The sequence below is a fragment of the Columba livia genome, chromosome 2 (genome assembly GCF_036013475.1).
Source record: "Columba livia isolate bColLiv1 breed racing homer chromosome 2, bColLiv1.pat.W.v2, whole genome shotgun sequence".
In the NCBI taxonomy this organism is placed as follows: Eukaryota; Metazoa; Chordata; class Aves; order Columbiformes; family Columbidae; genus Columba; species Columba livia.
The window spans coordinates 9,300,911-9,316,376 of NC_088603.1; positions in this window are offsets into that span (position 1 = coordinate 9,300,911).

Consider the following 15,466-nt stretch of genomic DNA (forward strand, 5'->3'; position numbering starts at 1 on the left):
AGCATTTAAGTAAAAAGGTAAAGAACTTTAGAAGTTATCAAAATGCTATTTACCTAAATGCTGAGGAGGGCAGTCAGAATTGCAATTTTGGACTCCTAAATTCTTTCTATGTCTCACCTGAAACACTTGCACTGCCTACCGATTCACTGAAGACTTCACTAATTCTCTAACTTTTTGGGGACCCTGTCTTTTCTAGGATCCAGTCCCTCATCTTGTCACTATGGTATACATTCCTTAATCCTAAAATTATGACTTTACTTTTACTGCCTTAAAATACCTTTTTTAATTATGTTCAAGTTACTGAGTGATTAGGGTCATGCTATATAAGTGATCCTGCCAACAATCACTGTGTCATTTAGATGTTTTTCACCAATGGCTTATATTTTTCCTTCGATTTATGGTAGTTCTGTGATCTTATGATAAATATATAGATATATCTTCAGCAAAGGAATAATGCCTGAAAGGAAAAATTGGCTGATGATTCCTAACTAAAAATATTAACTTACTTTATGAGATTAACCAGATTATTTTAATCCATTTAATGTGCTGTACCATTTTTTATGCAGAGTTTTAACAGAGTTAGAGCATACCATCTGATGATAACACTTGAAAAAGCATAACTACAGTGCATTCAGTTGACCTCTATCAGCTAAACTCGTTAGCTCACCAAAGAACACTATCAAAGTAACTTAAGAAAGAACTGTTCTCTCTGGAAGCATCTTGATTGTTGCCAGTATTTTTCAGCTCATAAATTCAAATGATCAGCTCATATTCAAACAAGACATGAAGGATGGCTGCTGCTGGAGGAACCAGGAAGGAATGTAACAGCCACAGCACTCGCAATAGCATATAGAGGTGTCAGGATTTCTTGGCAAGCTGTATCTATTTATATAAAACCTGCTTTATACAAATACACTGGAACACAGCTATCAGGGCAAATCTAAAGAATAAGTGAAGGTGATTGTATCCTGTAAAACCACAACACTGACAGGAATTTATAATCTGCAATTAATAAATAGCTCAACACTATATTTTCTTAAACAATGTGGAAAAAGAAGACTCACAAAATGATGGGAAAATATGAGACCAGAGAGGTAATTTTTACCTGTATATGTATGTATAACACTGGTGAGATTTGGTAGGGAAACTTATTTACTGAAACGGAATATTTACTGAAACTTACTGAATGCAGTAAGACTGGCAACATTTCTGAATGGATGTTTAATGATGGGAGAGCTTTTAGTAAGAAGCCACAGAAAGATCTAAGAAGTGGAAAAGATGCATAACTAGTACAAGAACCGAGAAGCCGCATCTGTTTGACTTCATCAAAAAGATCAAAAATTGGTTTGATCACAGCACATAAGTACCATTAAAGGAAGGAAATCCTTAGAAGAAAGGGGACATGAAGCCAGAACTGATAGCTAAAAGTTACAGCCAGACAATTACCAATGAACACAGAACACAAGTTTTTCATGGGAAAGGTGATTAGCCGCTAAGGCAAACTAATTAAGGAAGGGTTCGTACCTTGGTGGTTTTCTGAGGAGTGGGAAGCATTGCCACCATTTCCTGCAGTCAGTGTGATAACCAGCATGTGGTTTCCAGTCCATAAATTGGTTTATTCTATCCTTTAATTATTCTGAATCTAAAACTCATCTGTGCCTCCTCTCTAGAAAGCAACAGAGGAACAACTTATTGATTTCCTAGCCATAGCTGACACTGCTAAAGCAAATATGCCTCTTCTGGCTGCTGGAGTTTGCAGCCATTGACCGCAGAGCAATGCCAACACTGGGTTGCTGCAGACAATGAACAGAAGCCGTGCAAGGGGGCTCAGCAACAAATGAGGCTCTGGGAGATGCTCACCAGGAATCCAGGCAAGTCCCCATCCACAGTCTGCATTAAGATTTAGCAAAGACTTCTCCACAGAGAAAAACTGAACACTTTCGGCTCAACAAACCAGCACTGTGTTTTTTGCAGCATTATTTTGGACCTTGCCAAGCAGCCCCAGTGAGCAGCACAAGTCACAGGTCACTGAATCCATGCACAACATGAGGAATGACTGATGTACCTTCAAGTGAGAGGCGTGGCTGGTGGCTCTTACTAGTTCCACTAAGCTATAATCCCCCACCATGCTCTTCCCCGTATTCCTAGAAATACACGTCTCATCCTGCCTATTTTCCATAACAAATCTTATCATTATTTGGTGTGATGAAGCAAAAAAAATCATGCTTTTGGAGATACCTACACTATGTCTTCGCTGCTGCCAAATTCACTCTCTGCAAATCAGGTGTAATTTTTGCCACATGCACTGAAGGAAACAGCTTACCCTAGCTATGGTTTTCAAGAACACAGCCAAATAGTTAAAAAATGTGTACTATCATCATGAGAACTCTCAGTCACCCTGCCTTGGGAGCAGCTTTATTGTTCCTGCATTAGCTGTACTGTGATCAGACCCAAGAGTCTCAATGTGGCAGACACCACATAAAAACAAAAAAAAACAACCAAAAAAAAGGCAGTGAAAGCCCAATTCCTGCCAAGGTTCCTTGCATTGATTGTGGATCCTTTGGAAAGGCTGCTGGAGAAGAGAAGCTCTCACAAAACATCTGTTGTGGTGGTTAGAGAGGCTTCACCACTCTGGTACTCATTGCCTAAGATCTTCTTCAACGGAAAAGTGCGGGAAGAAAAGGCTTTTTGCATGGATGTGATGTGCACACAGGAGTAGGAAATGTGGAGGGATAAGCATCAGCCTCCCTGGTGAAGTCATATATGTCCATGCAAAGAAAATACAAGCTGCTCCTGAATGAAAGCATTAATATTTTACACCTATTTATTTATGACAATTCAAAGCCTGACATGGGGGAGAGCAAGACCATTTCCCAATGGAGCGTGACCTGAGAGGCTGCAGCCATCAGGACTTTCCTCCCCTCCGCAATGCCACGAGGGAAAACATCCAGCCTGAAAACTGATGGGAAACTACCAAGAAAGTCTTTAGCCACCTGCCAGCCTGGCCCCCATCAATCAGGAGCCCGTATCGTACAGCAAGAGGGAAAACCTAGCAGAGATTAATAGATTTCTTTTTCGTGCAGGCATTTTTAATGAAAGTTGTTTCTTGAAAATAACTAAAAAAATAAAAAAGGTGATGACTTGTTTCAGATTCTGGGAGGTTGGTACAGACTCCATCCAGAATTGAAATGCACAATAAGACTGTTGCTGTTCCGCCCTCTCCCCTGATCAGTGTCGGATGTACTACTCCATTAATTCTGCTCATCTCCAGCATTTGTATCCACAATTAGTCTTCCTTGACATTATCTGCCTGGCATCACCCCAGTATAACCCCAGTAGAGCCATTCATCATTTACAGCACTGTAACCAGCCAGGCAAAGATGCAAAAGTGGTATAGCCTGAGTTCATAGCACAAATATATTCAAATTGACATGAAGAAAAGATACGCTCATTCTACACGGTCTCCATGTGGGACCGGGGCAATGCTGAGGGTGCACTGAGCTCAGGCCATTGGGAGAAGGACACTGTTGGTGTCTGATCTCGCAGCCCTGACAGCACACGGATTAGCGCAGAGCAGAACTTCATTACGGACCGCAGCAGCCCTGTCATTCTCAAGAGTACGAACCGTAACTCTGCTCAAAACCCCATGCACACAGCGACCTGGCGATACGGAAAGCGAACTGTCCTTGGAAACACCAAGCAATGGCCTCAGCTTGAGACAGAGGATGGCAGGTGTGGCGGACAACTCCCTCTGGGATGCCCGAAGGGACAGAGGAGCCGTGTTGCCCCTACAATAAACCACTTTTTTATCCCTTTAAACTCTCCCACAGAGGCATCAGTTCAACGGACACAGCAGCTGCACCAGAGAACAACTGCAGGCAGCTGTAAAGGGTCCATAACAGCAAACGGGGCACTTATGATATGTCTGATACGTCTGATATGTCTTCGGGGGATAAAAAACCATCTTTGCTCCTTGTGTGTAGAGCATGTTACACTTGAGCTGCCAGTCAGAAATGACAATCTTCATTGGTACAGACATGTGGGGCTGATAAAAATGGCATCATCAAAGGCTGATGCATCACAAAAGCAGAACAATGATCCAGCCTGCTTTTACATTTTTGGAACACACCACCAAGCCAGGGCCATGGGGCCAAGAGCCACCCAGTTTGGCTCTCACCAAGCCAAACTCCTTCAGTTTATTTTACCTCTCTCCAAGTAGGTGAGCATGAAGTCCAGATGCAAATGCTGCCACCACCTTAAAATAATATTTTTATCTATGCAGAAGCAAAATGCAGTTAGTGCAGGAATCCTTCCTCTCATATATCAAAAAGTCATACATTCCTTAAAGCTTTCAGTGGAGAATCTGTCCTTGTCCTCATGGTCACACTCATGCAACCTGGAGCTCAGGTGGGCTCCAGCCACAGACAGCAGCTCTCAGCTGGTGGCCTTTGCTGCCCAAGTGACAAGTAGTGCGGAAGCAGCTGTAGCTCGGCTGATGGCAGGTCCCTGTGCTGGGGGCCGCACCTCCACTCCCCCCAGCAGCAGCTGCTGCTTTTGCTCTCCACTGCTGCCCAAAATGGTCTCCAGGTCTCCACGATGTGGGGACTGGGGGGGTCTGATGGTGGTTCAGTTATTTGGGGGGGTTAGGTTTGTTCACTTCAACACTGTAGAAGACACGTGAGCGTGGAGAAGACAACAATGTTTTTAGGACACATGTGGAGCTCAACGTACACCAGCAGAGCTCCAGAGATCACACAAGTATAAAAACTGTATTTTTGATCTTTTTCTTTCCTTATCACTAATCCTCTTTTACCTCATTTAACAGTATCAAATTAGCAATGTCCTGTATCTGTGGGATGTTTAAATTGCCTTTAAGTGTTCCTGGCTCTGGTCTGGGGTTGGACTTGATGACCTTTGAAGGTCCCTTCCAACCCAAACTATTCTATGACTCTATAATTCTTTTTTCCTCTTTCACAGATTTTGTTTCTCTCTCTCTCCTTCACCATTTCCCCCAACAGCACTTGTTTTTAAGCAAGACCTGGACTAATCTGTGAGAGGGATTACATGATGAGCCCCTTCCAGCATGTCCCATGTTTTCACAGCAGCTGTGCAATCGGGCAGGGCTTAACCCACCTGCCCTCAGGAGAGAAGCCTGTTTACTTCCCCAACACTCCTTTGCTAACATCTCCAATCAACCTCCTCCCTTATTTTTAATATTGTTGCACCTCCTTCCGTATTAAAAAAAAATAAATCACAGCAGTAGGTGGTTATTAGCATCTCATTAGTCCGCCAAACTGATAGATCGCCTCCCCCTGCTTCTTGCCCAGGTCTCGCTGGCTGGTGGCCACATTAGTCAAATGGGTGTTTTGACACCAAGCAGGCCTGAACACATGCAGTAAACAGAGACAAAATACAAAATATGCCCCTAGACTGTACACACACACGCAATTCTGGAAAAAGACAATCAAGCAGAATACAACAATGTGATATCAGAAGAAATTAAGAGCTAAGGTGTCCTTGCATACAAGCGATCACGAGGATGGAGGGAGGAGGTTGCTAAGAGTAATAACATGCTTTTATTCTTTCTGCAGATATCTAGTTTGTCAAGTAATAATACAGTCAATAGCTTTATCTACCTCCTGCAGCTGGCAGGCAGAGTATGTGTAGCAACATTACCCCCTACAGTTCAGCACTAGGTTCCCACTTTCTTTAAGCTCTCGCTACTGCTCTGGGTTTGCTGGTCTTAAGCCACTGAGGAAATTTCTTCTTTTAGTTCGAATCTGTTAAACCTGTGCATGTGTGGGAAACACTTGGAGGCAGCAAAAGGAACATGTAAATTGGCAGCCTGTGAAGACTAATTACTGCAAATAAATCTTGCAAAACCACGTGTTAACTTAGCCTAAGTTACTTTGTGTTTGCATTTTCTCCTTCAGCTTTTTGGTCACAAGGTTTCATCTGACCCAAAAGAACTGTGATTTTCTGCTTTCCCTAATGTTTTCATCTACTCGTGGAGAAAGACATAAAATGTCTTACAAGTTGGAAAAAAACCTTAGAATTTCAGATTTGGGAACTTTATTAGGAAGAGGGTACATTCATGCATATACAAAAAAGTTTTCTTACACAACCATTTTCTTAGGGAAAGCGTTTAAAAGATAAACTGCAGTTACCACAGTGTTGCTGGATGCCGGGGGGGTGTCCCATGGGCTCCTCCAAGTCTCAGGGATCCCATTCCTGTGGCCTTTGAAGGGCTTGCTGTACTTCAGTCAGGACTCAGTGCCTGTTCCCTTGTTCTATTTTTTCTTCATTTTCTTTGACACAAAATGAAGAAGAAACACAATGGGGCTTTTTTTAAAATGCCACGAGCCTTGTGAAAACCAAAGCACCTTTAAAAGGGGATGTAAACATATTAGGGCTTAAATATCCATAGGTACTAAAATTAAGGCAATGCTTCAGAGAGGAGTACCTTAAAATGCAGCACAAACACCTGACTCTGTAAAAGCTGAAATTGGCTTTTTGAAGCTCATTTGCACTCCTGGGTAGAATTACAGCCAGGCAGTGATATCCTGGACACACAGTTACCTTTGCATTTCTCATGGTTAACACTTTATGACTGTAAAACACCTGAGATTATTTATCATCTGAGAGAAATTACATTTTGAAAGGTTTGGTGTGCAGGCACAGATCCGGGAGTGACACGAAGGTGGGGAGGAGGAGAAGGAAGAAGAGGAGGGGAAGGATGCTGAGCCACCGGCCTCTGTTCCCAAAAGCCCACCCTGGTGCTCCATAGTGCACAGCATATCCCTGCCCTGCCCGCATGGAAACCTGCATCGGGAAAGCTGCTTTTCTTCCCATTCTGAGCAGGCAAACTTCATCATCTCACCCACGGTGATGGAGAAGAGAAACCACCCCTGTATGAATACACCTAGTGGGTTGTAGCACCATCAGAAAGGAGCCAGTGTTGCATTTTGCAGCGTACCACACAAAATGCAGCTCACACAAATAGCAGGCGAGCAATTTCCTCAGCCAAATGTGACAACTTAATATACACCTCACATAAAAACAGGGGTATGGAAAATTATTAAAACAGAAACCCTGACATTGCAATCACAAATCTGAATGGATTCTGGCTTAAGGGTAATAAATTTAGCACTGATCAGCCTGGGGCTTTGACTTTGCCACCATTAAAAGTACATTTAAAAATTCAGAAGGATTTGGTTTCCAGAATCATTCCTTGTGTCCTGCCCCTGTTATCATACTTAGATTTTATCAGTACAGACCAGATGCCATATATGAGCATTTCCTTGATGGGAGAGAAAAGCTACAGGCAAAACCTCTGCAGACACAGCTTTTACTGGATCTTGTTAGATCACCACAACCCTCTGCTTGGGGCTATCTGATTTTTTGGTTTAAAAGTACCTTATCTTGACTTAGCAGTGAGGAATCAATTTTGACTGCAGGTTGCTTTCAGCCACAGGGTCAGACTGCGGCATTGTGTTTGGAAGGTAGGGCATGTTCTTCGTCCAAAATAGGAACTTTTTTCCTACCAGATGCTGTATTTGGGGGCTTGCAGGGCAGACACCAGCAGTCACACCTCTGCTGGGCAAACATCACTGCATGAAACAAGGGCAGGTTTTTCCCCAGCAAATTCAGGGAACAGACCAGCATTCAGGAATTTGTTCAAACTCATCTTGTTTTCTCTTCCTTTAGAGGACCCCTGATAGCAGTGCCCAGTTGCAATCATTTAATGTGAACGTACATTTGCTAGGAATCCCTCAGTTCTCCATCATGCTTTTAACTTCCTCGGAGAGCGGAGCTTGAAGGAGAAGCACAGAGTTAAGACCTCTATAGGCACATCTGTGCATTCATAGATAACTCCTTCAAAAAAAGCTGAGGGCCAAGGGAGGCAAACGCTGTATCAGAAACCGGGATTTCTAGTCCCAACATCAGCTCTGCTGCTCAGGCTGCAACTCTCTCTGTCATGGGATAAGCATAAAGGTACTCAGATCCCAGGAAAGGTGGAAAGAAACCTGTGAGCATTTTCAAAAGACTTTCAAATTGAATGCTTGTTTCATTTGGGGTTTTTTGTTTGTTTGTTTTGTTTTGTTTTCACTGGTTTTGTCATTATTTTTGTTGTTGTCTGCATTTCCTTTTCCACCTAAATTGCCTTTACTCTTTTTTTTGCCATGATGAAATGAAGGTTGAAATGCCAGCATCCCCCAGGGCTGACACTGAGCTTTTCAAGCAGCTGTTGCTTGAAACCTGCACTGGGGCTCTTCTGGCACAGCACTGAGGACCAGCACAAGTAGATTTAGCTCCAGGTGGGTTCATAACCCCCCAACAGATCAGGGGGAGTGAGTTGTTCCTTGGTGTACAGCTGATCCCCAAGTTACTCAGATTTCCAACCCACTTGCTTCCCTGTGCAGAGAGTGTAAACACAAGGTAGAGCATTGTTTTCTGAGAAGTGCTGAAGCACCCCAAACACCTAAGATATACACTACATACCAACACTAATGCCAAAAAATGAAGTCTCAGGGCAGCAATGACAGTGAGAAATGTGTCTTGCCACAAACCATCACCAAGGAATTTGAAACTCTGTGTTTTAAAGAAAGCGAAACCTCAAAGCTCTTAAGTCCTGTGCAGCTTCACAAGACCTGCCTAAAAAAAAGAGCAATCAGAGCTTTCATCAAAACCAATTTCATATGCTAAAGTGATGCCAAGTAATTATTGTAAGGCACTGCGGTACAGCTGCCTCAAGTTCCTGTGTGATCAGCATGTTTTAAGGAGAGTTTTGCAATGCCGTTTCTGGATGTTGCAATCACACAGGAGCCTCGGGAACCACATCAGGCTCCCTGCCGCAGCTGAGCTCCACCACCTCCTTCTCAAGGTGGGAGCCCACGTCAGCAGCAGCCTCTGGGATCCTTCAGGATCTATTCCCTGCCTATTCCCACTCTATCTTACACCAAGCAACCCACAGTGGGAGTCTTTGTGTGAGATATGGAGAAATAAGGCCATATCCTACTCCTACTTGTGCTGGAGTGGGCACTGCCACCAAGGGACTGCCCAAATCCAATGTTGAAGTCATATGGATCAACCCCTTGGTCACAAAAAGCTTCAGCGAAGCCTGAAGGCATCTGCTCAGATGTCTAGAGCAGGAGTCAGCTGGTAAAACAAAGAGTTGTAGACCCCTTTGAGAGACCCTAGGGTTTCTAAGATGTTCCTAGAGCTTTTTCATGGGACCCAATAGGAGGCCTGCAGCTTCCTGGGTCAGCAGCTGGAAGCTAGGCAAGATGCCTTAGGGGTTCTCAAATGGCACTGAATGTGCAGGTTTAGGTGACTGAATCCTGTCCAAAGGATGGGATTCATCTTGAAGATTAAGATAACTAAGTCAAAGAGCCTTCATTGTAGGTGTCAAGGTAAGCAAGGTGTCTAGTTCCCACTAGAGTCAGAGCAGACCAGAGGCTTGATTTAGTTGCCCAAATTCAGGGACCTGCTGTGCTCTGAAATGCTGTGGGATATATCCCTATTTGACTCCAGCTGACACTCCAGAAGCTCATAGCTCTCACACAGGTTACATGTAATATACTGGATAGCAATAGATGTCTATATGTGGACACCAAACTGAGTCCTGGATCCTCATAATCTGTAATGGTAACTCAGCATTTTCCTCATAGGCAGATACATGTAGACACCAAGGCATGTGTATCTTAATCTGTGAGCTGAATCCCACCCGTAGATTTTTGTTGTTCTGTACATCGCAAGAAATTCACATTCGCTGCTCATGTTACTGCTTGTGATGTTATTTCCCCATACGGTACTTACAAGCATATGACAGGCTGGATCCCAGCCTGGTGGAGATTTCACATTGATGTTAATAGGATCAGGAACATGGCCTACGCAGAGATCAAATATAAGCCTCTTACCTCAGCATCTAGAGGCAAAATAGTATTAGGCACTTTAGAAATGCAGATAAATTCTATACTGATACAATGATGTCAAGAAAACAACAGAAAAAGAAAAGATAGTTTTGTTGCCTGCTGTTTTGAATTTATAGGAGACATTGCACAGATCATCAGAAAATGCTAACAATTAACTACATCTTAAACATGTTCTTAGAATTTTTTTCAGAATCTACTTAAACACGAGAACAAAAGCCTTTTCTTTCTCAGAACAAACATAAAATGCTATCTAGTGTTGGCTCTTTGCTACTGCAGTCTCGCATAACTATTTCTGAATTAAACAAAATGAGCTGTGAAGCAGGGAGCATGCACGGCAGCATCAGATGCTCAGGAATATGGGAGCCTTGTCCAGTTTAAAAGTCTATTTTAAATTTCAAAGACCCTATAGAGCTCACACTTGCTGGATTCCCACCTTGCAGAGGAAAACTGGAGCAGGGAAGAAAGACTGGGAAGAGAAAATGGGGAATTAAAGGTCTAACCTGCTGCTGACCCAGCCACTAGTACAGACTAAGTCGTGCTCTCTTTTGGTTTAACACAGCACAGAATTCCGTCCAGACAGAAAAAAATATACTATTTTTAATATACTTCAACTGTGTGTGAAAATGTTAATATTAAAAATATTTAAAATAGTTATTTAACAATAAATATCTGGATTTAAAACTCAGTGGAAGAAATAGCAGTGGACTGAACGTGCCCGGGGTTTCAGATCAGTCCCTTATATTTATCTTCTGTGTTAGTTAAAAGAAATAAACTATTGTAGGTAAGTATTTGTGGCTTCTGTTCTGATGGCTGTGTTAATTAAAGATCAGATTCTGCTTCCACAGCTACTCTTGCAGGAGATCTTCTATATAACACCGCTTTTCCACCAGCAGTTTTTCTGTCCATCAGCCAGGCGCTATGACATCTCAGCACACACAAAAAACATCTTCTTTAAATTGCCATCCGCCTCGCCTAAGAAGGATCAAAACATCTCAGCTTCCCCTGTGTGATGTGTCTCAGAAATGTCACTTTTATCCTCAGCAGGTGACATCCCAACTAACAGTTTTCATGTCGTTCCAGGAGGAGGGAGTGGAGGGGGAGAGGAGACAGTGGCAGCCATTAGCATGACTGTTCACATGCTGATTTTGCTTTCTGAAGCCAAATTTTCCATTGCTGGCTCTATGAGTTGCACCATATACCCCTGTTTGTGGCACATGTGTCTGGCACCACTCTGCCTGGTAACATTCCACACAAGGGCTCGCAAGATTCAGGGTTCATGGAACAGACACCATCAAGCTTTGGCCATCATGTTTTTTCTATACTTTTTAATATGCGCCATGTAAGTGTATTTATTTATAGTCAGGCCACTGCAAGTAAAGGCTCAGAAACACTTTTCTTCTGAAATCCACAGTTTTCTTCCTGATGTAAAGGCAGAAGGAACCATGCACACCAGACTCTGCTCCTGTTTCTATTGTCAGACTGGAAAATTATTATATACTTGGAAAATTATTAGACATCTGGAAAATTATTATCAGAAGAATATTATCAACTTAGCAAAAATTTGTTCTCATAGGAATTTAATTCAAGCCTCATATAAGCTCACTGTGCCAAACCTGTTCTGTTTTCAGCACTACACAGCCCGTGTTCAGGCAGATTCCTATTGACATCCCTGGAAGTTTTGCCTGGGTTAATCACAGGGCTCATAGTGGAAAGATAAAACTTTTAACTTTTCCGTGTCCCTCCAAGGCTGGTCTTGGGGTCTGCAAGCACAGGACACCCTTCATGCCCCCTGCATCTCACTGGAGATGGCGATCCTTCTGATGGGACTGCAGGCTACACAGTTATGTTTCCCACATGCCATTTCCAAAGGTTCCCAAAAATCAACTCACAACATAGCAATAAATTCCCAACAACCCACAGAATGCAAAACAAGCCATCACACCCTGGCAGGAGCAGCAGCACAATGCTGCCTCTTGCCAGCAAAAGCAGAGGCCAGCAGGGACCCCCAGAGCATCACGACACTCCAGGGCCATTCAGCAGCATTCAGGCTTCTCACCAGCCCCAGGTGCACAAAAATGTTTCATTCCTCAGAAACACAGATGTGTGCTGAGAAGGGAAAAGATGAGACCTCTGGGGCCAGGACCCCGCTCCTATCCCAGAATCTGATGGACAATCAGTTGATCCCAGCAGAGGAAAAGTCCTATTCATAGAATCATAGAATCATAGAATAGTTTGGGTTGGAAGGGCCCTCCCAAGCTCATCCAGTGCCACCCCTGCCATGAGCAGGGACATCTTCACCAGCTCAGGTTGCTCAGAGCCCTGTCCAGCCTGGCCTGAGATGTCTCCAGGAATGGTTCATCCACCACCTCTCTGGGCAACCTGGGCCAGTGTTTCAACCACCCTCAGTGTAAAACATTTCTTCCTCATGTCTAGCCTGAATCTCCCCTCCTTTAGTTTAAAACCATCACCCCTTGTCCTGTCATAACAGGCCCTGCTGAAAAGTCTGTCCTCATCTTTCTGCAGAAAGAAACCTTCAACATTTTCAGGGGGAAATCTTCAACATTTCTGGGGGAGTCCAAAGGGTCTGGGGACAGTCTCTGGCCAAGAGGAGGGGACACAGAAACAGGCGGCAGTAGCCTGCCAGGGCACACGCCAGCCAGCCTTGGCGCGCCAGCAACAAACAGTGTCCAACTGCAGAGAACTATTTCTTTGCCAGAACTTGGTATTCTGTGAGCATTGGGCACTGACGCCATGCACAGCGGGCAAGGACAACCTCCAGACTGATACCAGCCCCAGAGCGTAAGGGAAGAGCTCATTTCATTTCTGCCTCAAACAAAGAAGATTTAACTGGGACAATCAGGATATATTTTATTCCCATGTTCAACCAGTAAAGAGGCAGTTGCCAGTTCTCATGATGTGATTTCATTGCTACTTGTTCCAGCTCCTGGGCTCATGTGGTTATGGACAAATGTCAGCTACCACTGCAGAAATGAGATCCAAGTCTTTGTTCCTGCAGGGAGCAATCTTTTAAAGTGTAACCCCAAAAGGCTGGAAAACCAAAGGCGAATAAAAATTGTTATGCAAGCCATAGCGCTCATCCTCTCTTTTTCATCTCAGTCTCCAAAGGTGAGATCCATAACATTTTACCAACGAGGGTTGGCACTGTGAGACAAGAAGCCACAGGTGCTGCGAGGGCTGGCTGGGAAAGTACAGAACTAGGTTACAAACCCTGGTGCTGGGACCACATTTTACAGTTCTGGTTGAAGGCGTGCTCCAGCATCAGATAAAAAGACATATCACACCTAATGGTTATTACTTACTAAGAACACATATGATACTCATCCCTGAATGAAGAACTAGAAAAGGTTTAGTAACACTTCAAAGGATCTTTCACTGCAACTGCCTCTTCCAGGTTCTTGGAAGTTGAAGCAAAGGCAACAAACTGCCTTGTCACACAGGGAGAAATGTGATCTCCCACTGAGGCACGAGGCTTCCTGCAGCGAATATGGGAAAGAAAATATCCTGAGCAGTAATAACACAAGCTTCACACCCTGGATGCAGGCACCACTGTGATATGTAGTATATATGTATGACTTTGTAGTACAGAATGTACATCTGTAGTACAGAATCTAGTACATCCCTGAAAAAGCAGGAGACAATGAAAATAAATGCCAGTGCTGAATGACAAGGTCTTTCAGATATTTCCCTTTCACAAAAAGAACATCTGCTAAAAGTAAGATTAACGATATATGGAAACATGTAGACCAACCTGAACACATCAGGCTGCAGAGGTAGTTGCTGGCAGCTTGGGAACAACGAGCCACGAATGTGGCAGGCACCTGAGGGGCCAAAAGTGCCATGGTAAGTGTATGGTCAGTGGCACATGTATGGTCAGAACACATTGTCCCTGTTCCAGCCTCTCCTCGCTCCTGCCTCCCTGCCAGCCCCTTGCCTGGCTGCCCATCCCAGCATCTGCTCCCAGTGCCCAACATCATTTCCCAGATCTCAGTCTTACTTTCTAACGGTCTTTGCCAGCCCATGGTGCCTTCCCCATGACCCAGCAACTGCTCAGCTCCAGGTCTTTCTCCCAGTCTCCCCGATTAGTGTGGCCCCAGTTTTTGGTGGGTTGGTGCAGCACACAGACACTCATTCTGGTCCCTGGCGATAGAGATTATTTGCACAGAAAAACCAACTGGGGCTTGCCTAGTGTGGGCAAACACTGATTTTTTAAATTCCACTGAGTTTTACTGGGCCCATACCATGCACAGTGGCTGCTGCTGGTGTTTTTGCTGTTCAGTGCAGCTCCAGTACTGCATCTACACCAGGATTTTTCCAGCTTAGACAGGTCAATTAAATACATCCTGTCCTTAATCAGCGTATGCATGGTGGCAGTCTTGGGCCAAAGTGATCTGGGAAGAGCTTCTAAATCGCCCACTGGCAAGCTGAACCTCCCCTGCTAATATCCTCTAGTCCTTTCACTGGTTTTGTGCTTTTTCTCCCTTCATTAACCGTTCTCCTCCTCCTCTTTTACTCCTGAAAAATCCCCAAGGTCTGGCAGCAAACCTCTTGTTGCTGAGAGCTTTGCTCTCAGCAGTTGAGCTTTGCTTTTCCTGCATTTCTGCCATGAGGGAAACTCATCCCATTTGGGTAGAAATGAAAGACTGAGCCTGAAATTATTGACACACTAAATGTTTTAAAGGAACAACCTCAAGTGCCTGTGGGAAGTGTCCTGAGCGCAAGCGTAAGAGTTCTGCTTCGAGAGATGTTTTCAAACACCTGAGGGTGGTTCACATCACCCTGAGATAAGAGTGTTCTTCCCAATCCCTGTCCCTCTGGGGACCAAGGGCATCTTTACCTGGGCCATGGGCACCTCACCCACATCTTGAAGAGAAAGAGGAGAGAGAAGGCTTTAGGTCTGAAAAGACTATTCCTCTTCCCAGGCTGATGCTGCATGATGATGTTGAGCATCCTGATACCTCAGTTTCACAAGCTACTTGTTTTCTGCTGATTTCAGCGAGTTTTAGCACCTTTCCCCCTTGGGAAGCCCTTTTTTCCTGACTGTTTTTCAGCTATCTGGGTTTTATCAGCTTGTCGCTGATACACTGCATTGGGGCAGAACTGAAAAATAAAAAGTGTTGTACAAAAAAAATTTGCTACAAGGGTATGGTCTTGCCTGGGTATTTTAAGTCCTTATCGCTTACCAAATCAGTAATGGTCCGGAGGCGGAAACTGGCTCAGCAGCCGCTCGTAGTTCACATCCCGCTGCTTCTTGGATGCAGATTTTTTAACGGAAAAATCCTGCAAACAACAAAACCTTGAGAAAGCAGCTATTTACCAAAAGAGGAATGAGTCACTGTGTTTACTCTGCAGCCTGCGATGTGAAAGACAAGAAGCTACAAAAGGTCACAGAGGAGTTGTCTCCTTGCCACTTATTTTCTCTGTTCCTCCGACAAAGGCGAAGCCATCTGCGGTACAAGCAATGAAGCAGTGATGACCAAAAGATTTCAAAAGGACATATGAAGAGTGCCAAA